This window comes from Propithecus coquereli, unplaced genomic scaffold, assembly GCF_000956105.1.
Source record: "Propithecus coquereli isolate 6110/MARCELLA unplaced genomic scaffold, Pcoq_1.0 Scaffold349, whole genome shotgun sequence".
NCBI lineage: Eukaryota > Metazoa > Chordata > Mammalia > Primates > Indriidae > Propithecus > Propithecus coquereli.
The window spans coordinates 771,953-777,891 of record NW_012149163.1 but is presented as its reverse complement, the minus strand read 5'-3'; the positions used below and the strand labels follow the sequence as shown (position 1 = coordinate 777,891).

Genomic DNA, 5,939 nt, shown 5'->3' with positions numbered 1-5,939 from the left:
GCTGGGACTACAGGCATGCGCCACCATGCCCGGCTAATTTTTTCTATATATTTTTAGTTGTCTGATTAATTTCTTTGTATTTTTAGTAGAGACGGGCTTGCTCAGGCTGGTTTCGAACTCCTGAGCTCAAACAATCTGCCCGCTTCGGCCTCCCAGAGTGCTAGGATTACAGGCGTAAGCCACCGCGCCCGGCCCACATTTTGCCTTTTAAGTCTTCTAATAAAAGATTGATACACAACTGCAAATAATAGCCAGTAAAATTAAGTGGGTTTTTATTTTAGAGAGGTACCATAAAATATTCTATTTGCCTGACTCTACTCAGCCTTTTTGGGAACCTAGAATTTATACTGCTTAAGGCAGTATTCTTAAAGTGTAGATCCCAAGGTACTTGCATTTATAATTTGGGGCGCTTATTTAAAAATGCAGAATTCTGGATCCCACCAAAGATGTAGTGAATGAGAATTTCTGGAGGTAGGCCTGGATACTTAATTACTTTCTCTTTTGTAACTACCAGTGTATCTATTACCTGCCTCTGTTATACCACTCAACAAGATAGAGTTATTTGTTTACCTGCTTGTCTCTCCTATTAAGACTGTGAACTCCTTCAGGGTAGGTATTGTGTTATTCATTACCTCTGTATTGCAAGCCCTAGGTTGGGCACATTTAATTACAGTTCTCAAAGGGTGGTCCATGGATGCTAGTGGTCTCAGAGTCTCTTTCAAGAGTAACAAGTTCAAAACTGTTTTCATAATAATACTAAGATATGATTTGCTTTTTTTGCTATGTTGACATTTGCACTGTTTTGTTATTGTTGTTTTGTAGAGATGGAGTTTCCACTATGTTGCCAAGGTTAGTTTTGAACTCCTGGCCTCAAGCACTCCTCCCACCTTGGCCTTCCAAAGTGTTGGGCTACAGGCATAAGCCCTGGTGCCCAGCTGGAATTTGCACTCTTGATGCAAAAGCAATGGTGGGTAAAACTGCTGCCATCTTAGTGTGAATTAAGGCAGCGGAAACAAACTCTGTTGTCAGTCATTGCATTCTTTCCTGCCATGCATTCATAATAATAGTGCCAGTTTCACAAGAATACCATTCAGAGTCAATAAAAATTAATTTTGTTAACTCTTAATCCTTGAGTTCACATCTTTTTCATATTCTCTGTGACAAAGTGGTTAGTATACATAAAACAATTTTGTTGCATATCAAAGTACAATGGTGGTCTCTTGAGGAAAAAGCACTTGAGTGATTTTTTGAATTGGAAGCTGAACTAGCTGCTCTTTTTTCATCAAATACTTTTATTTGAAAATACAACTGACAAACTAACGGCTATTTAGATTTAGGTATTTAGCAGAACTTTCTTGAAAACAAAGTGAGTTTATCACCTCAAGGGAAACAATTGACTGTATCTGTTGTCAAAGATAAAATTTGACCTTTCTCTGGGACAAATAGGTGACAAAGAAAAAATTTGACCTTTCAAGAAAAAGTAGAATTTTGGAAAACTTGTATGTGCTACTATGAGCTTGACAGCTTCCCCAATATTTAAAGACTTTTCTGATGAGATTAGTGATGATTTTTTTTAAAAAACTGTATAACGAAATGTGTTAACATTTGGAAGAACTGACAGCTCAGTGAACTGGTATTTTTCAATACATGATGTCATAAATCATGCATGGGTAAAAGATCCATTCAAAGTACAAGACAGACCAGTTGTTTTAATGTATTGGAATAAGAAAAATTTATTATTTTCAGATTACACCTTACAACCCACTTTTGAGAAACTTAACCGTTTATGGAATTTTCAGTGCAGTGTTAAAAAATATCCACGATTATCTGAAGAGGCTATTAAAATACTCCTTCCTTCTCCAACTACATATTTGAGTGAAGCTAGATTTTCTTCATATACTTCAACCATAACAAAAATTTTAACAGACTGAATGCAGAAGCAAATATGAGAATCCAACAGTTAAGTCAGACATTAAAGAAATTTACAAAAATTCTATTTTCACAGTTTTTTTTTATTTTGGAAAATAGTTATTTTTCATAAAGATGTTATATATGCATGTTATTTATGCCTGAATGGGTTTACTATTGCTTGTTGGGTTTTTTTTTTTTTTTTGAGACAGGGTCTCACTCTGTCACCCAGGCTAAAGTGACTCATTGCAACCTCAAACTCCTGGGCTCCAGTGATCCTCCTGCCTCAGCCTCCAGCACAGCTGGGACTACAGGTGCACACCACCATGCCCAGCTAATTTTTTATTTTTGTAGAGATGGGCTCTCTCTGTGTTGCTTAGGCTGGTCTCAAACTCCTGGTCTCAAGTGATCCTCCTGCCTCAGCCTCCCACAGTGCTAGGATTACAGGTGTGAGCCACTGTGCCCATCCTACTATTGCTTTTTCATGAAGTAATATATACTTAAATGTCTCAGTTTTAATTTGTAGTGCAGTAAATTGTGATAAATATAACCTACATAAACAGTAGTCTTTAGGGTTCTCAATAATTACAGTATAAAGGGGTCCTGCACTCCCCAAATTTGAGAACAGTGAGGATGCAAGATTTGAAGACAGAGGACCAAAATTCAATTTCCAGTTCTGTCACTTAACTGAGTCTGATTTTAGGCAAGTTACTTAGGTGCAGGCTCTGAAGTCAGACTGGGTTCATAATTTTGGCTCAACCACTTGCTGGTAGTGTGACTTTGGGTGAGTCGTTTTACCTCTATGTAAAGAGGATGACTACTATACCTACTTCCTCAGGTTGCTGGGAGAATTAAATGGGATTGTACTTGTAACATGCTTACAGCCATAGCTGGAACACAGTAAGAGCTCAGTAAATGTTAGCAACTGTTAGTCTATACTATTAACTAGTCATCTGGGGCACAGTGCTGGCTTTCTTCATCCTGTCCATAGAGGACAGAAGCTATTTAAGTGTTATAAACTTGAGGGGAAGGATAAGTCGACGTGGATATTTGTGTGGCTGATAATCTGTAAAGAGAATTATGTGTTATAAAAATTCCTCTTTCGGTTTCCTTTTTTTCAGTTTCAGAAGTAATAACAAGACTGAAAAAACATTCCCTGAACCCTTGCCCTATCATCTAGCTAGAAAATAGGAAAGTATCTTATTCAATACTCAACGGAATTGAGGTCTTCCAGAAGATGAAACACTCAGAGGGCCACCACTCAGGTTCACGACTGTGGGAAGCCCGTTTAAACTTTTCGCCTCAGTTACGTCACCTTGTGTGGACAGACGTATCTCGCCTCCAAGCTCTCTGGCAGCTTTTAAACCCCGTCAAGCTCACCTCTTGCATTTCTTAGGGATGCCTTTTCGGCAGCCTCTAAATGCTATAAACGCAAGCGGGGAGACCACCTTATTTCCTTGCAAATGCCGGCGATGCCGTCCTCAGCTTGCAGAAGTGCCGCCGCGCCCCGCACGCTCCCTTCCGTCCTGTTTCTCACCGGGGCGCGGCGTCCCCGCGTCCCGCACCGTCCCTGCCCATTGGTAGGGGTGCCCGGAGCAGCCCCGCATCAGGCCCGCTTGCCCACCTCGTAAGTGAGGCGGCGGGACTGTCTTATCTTGAAGAAACTTTCTGTCACGGAAACTCGAAATGTTCCCTGACCCTGCCAGCGTCATTCCCCCTCCCTCCCTCTTAGAGACCTCCGGCCCCAGCTCCCTGCCCGCACGAACCACGTCTCGCGCGAGTCCCTCCACCTCTCGCGACACTTGCCGCCGGTTCCCCGCGGCCCTGCCCGCCCCGCCGCGCCTGTGCTCTGCAGCCCAGCAGCTGCTCGCCCGCGGGGAGCGCGGCGGAGCCAGGTGTTCGGCGCGAGCCCGCGGCGCCGCAGGCTCCGCCCCGTCCCGCCCCGCAGGGGCTCGGGGTGAAGGCCGCGGCGGGGACATGTCGTGCCCCCCTCAGGGAGGACCGGAGCTCGTGAGAGGCGGCGGGGCCGCCAGGTGAGTCCGCGTGGGCGCCGGCGCTGGGCGAGGGAGGCCCGGCCCGGGCGCGGGGCGGTGCTGCGGGATGCGGATGCCGGGGCGGAGGAGGACGCGCAGTCGGGGCGGGGCCAGGGGGCTGGGAGGACCGGCCGGCGGGTGGGGGTGACCTGGCTCCGGGCGCGGCCAGGGCCCCTGGTACCGACTGCGCCTCAGGCACCGGGAAATTCCCCCGTTGCCATTGGCGGCTCCGCTGCGCTCCGTGGGCGGGAGGAGACCGGACGTCGAGCTCCGAAGCCCCGGAGCTGGCGGCAGGAGGCCTGGGTGGTGGGAAGAAGGAACGCGCCAAGGCGGCTGAGCGACGTGTGTGCCAGGAAGGAGGACAGCGGGGCCGAAAGCCCGAGAGCGTTCGCTCGGGAGGGCCAGGTGTCTGCCATCCGCGGTGCCGGTGCGGGATGCCGAGCCTCTCACCCTCCTCGTAGGGGCTGCGGGTACACTTCCGACGTCTGCTGCGCCGTTCTTTGCCTACTGGGGAGGGAGAAACGCGTAGGTCAGAGCGCTTTTTGTGAGGAGGAGGCTTTTGAGGTCGCCTGTTACTTTTCACCTGAGACGAGGGGCGATGCGAGTGGGTGTGCGCGTGCGCGCGGTGGCCCCAGGCGAGGTTTGGTATTTTCAGCCCGTTAAGTAACTTCAAGGATCAATCAAAATGATTGGTTCTTAAGTGAATAGTTTTATTTTCTGCATTTTAAGATTCTAATAGACTTGTAAATATGTAAGGATAGGAGCCTGGAGCCTAAAAACCAGGTGATACTAGGACATGGCATGACCCAACTGAGACCTGGAGTAAATTTTCTGATTTTGGCACTAGGTTTAGACTGGCAATTGGGGTGAAATGTTTTGCTGCAATCAGGTTTTGACCATGTGTTCTTGTGATTCTGGGTTTGTTTGAAACTTATTGTCCGAGTTAAATTATGCAGTTTTCTGAGAGACAATTGGGAGCTCAGTGCAAATTGGTTGATCTAACAGAAGCATTTGTTTAAAGCTCCCCCCATCCAGCTGTTAATTTGTTATTTCTATTTTAAATTACATAGTCCCTTTGGATTGTTTTTTGTTTTCGTTTTGCAGAAATGGCTCCTTAAGATGACCAGTTTTTTGTGTGTGAACAATTACACCGTTAATAGAAGGAAAATCATTTCCTCATAGTTTTCTTTTATCCTTAGAGAGCGAAATGTCATCAGTGGAATCACACCAGGAACAGTTGTCCCAGTCAGATCCATCCCCGTCACCAAAGTCATGTAGTTCCTTTGAGCTCTTAGACATGGATGCTGGCAGCTTGTATGAACCGGTTTCTCCACATTGGTTTTATTGTAAGATAATAGATTCGAAAGAGACATGGATTCCTTTCAACTCTGAGGATTCACAGCAGCTAGAAGAGGCATATGGCTCCGGTAGGTGAAAATGACTTGTAACGGACAAAGACTTTCTTCTCTCTCAAACTGTAATATGACAGTCCTGGCAGGGCGGTGGCTTACGCCTGTGATACCAACACTTTGGGAGGCCGAGGCAGGAGGATCGCTTTGGGCCAGGAATTTGAGACCCTATCTCTAAAAAAATTTTTTAAAAATTAGCCAAGTGTGGTGGTGTGTGCCAGTAGTCCTAGCTACTGGGGAGGCTGACGCACGAGGATCTCTTGAGCCCAGGAGTTCAAGGTTGCAGTGAGCTATGATCACACTACTTCACTTTAGCCTGGCAACAGGGTAAGGCCCCATCTCTTAAAAAAAAAAAAAAAGTGTCTGTAGGGTAGAGTGTCATATTGCAGAAGACTGAACCCTACTTTATCTCTTGTTTTTGTTTTTTTTTCATGAAATAAGAATAGTGCTGGTTGGCCGGGCGCGGTGGCTCACGCCTGTAATCCTAGCACTCTGGGAGGCCAAGGTGGGTGGATTGTTTGAGCTCAGGAGTTCAAGACCAGCCTGAGCAAGAGCGAGACCCCGTCTCTACTAAAAATAGAAAGAAATT

The 5,939-nt window shown here is 46.0% G+C and overlaps 1 protein-coding gene across 1 annotated transcript in view; it reads left to right on the top strand.

Annotated features, from left to right (window-relative positions):
- DDHD2 (DDHD domain containing 2) overlaps positions 1-5,939 on the top strand; it is a 26,179-nt gene that overhangs the window by 1,043 nt on the left and 19,197 nt on the right. The gene's annotated exons all lie outside the window — the stretch shown is intronic.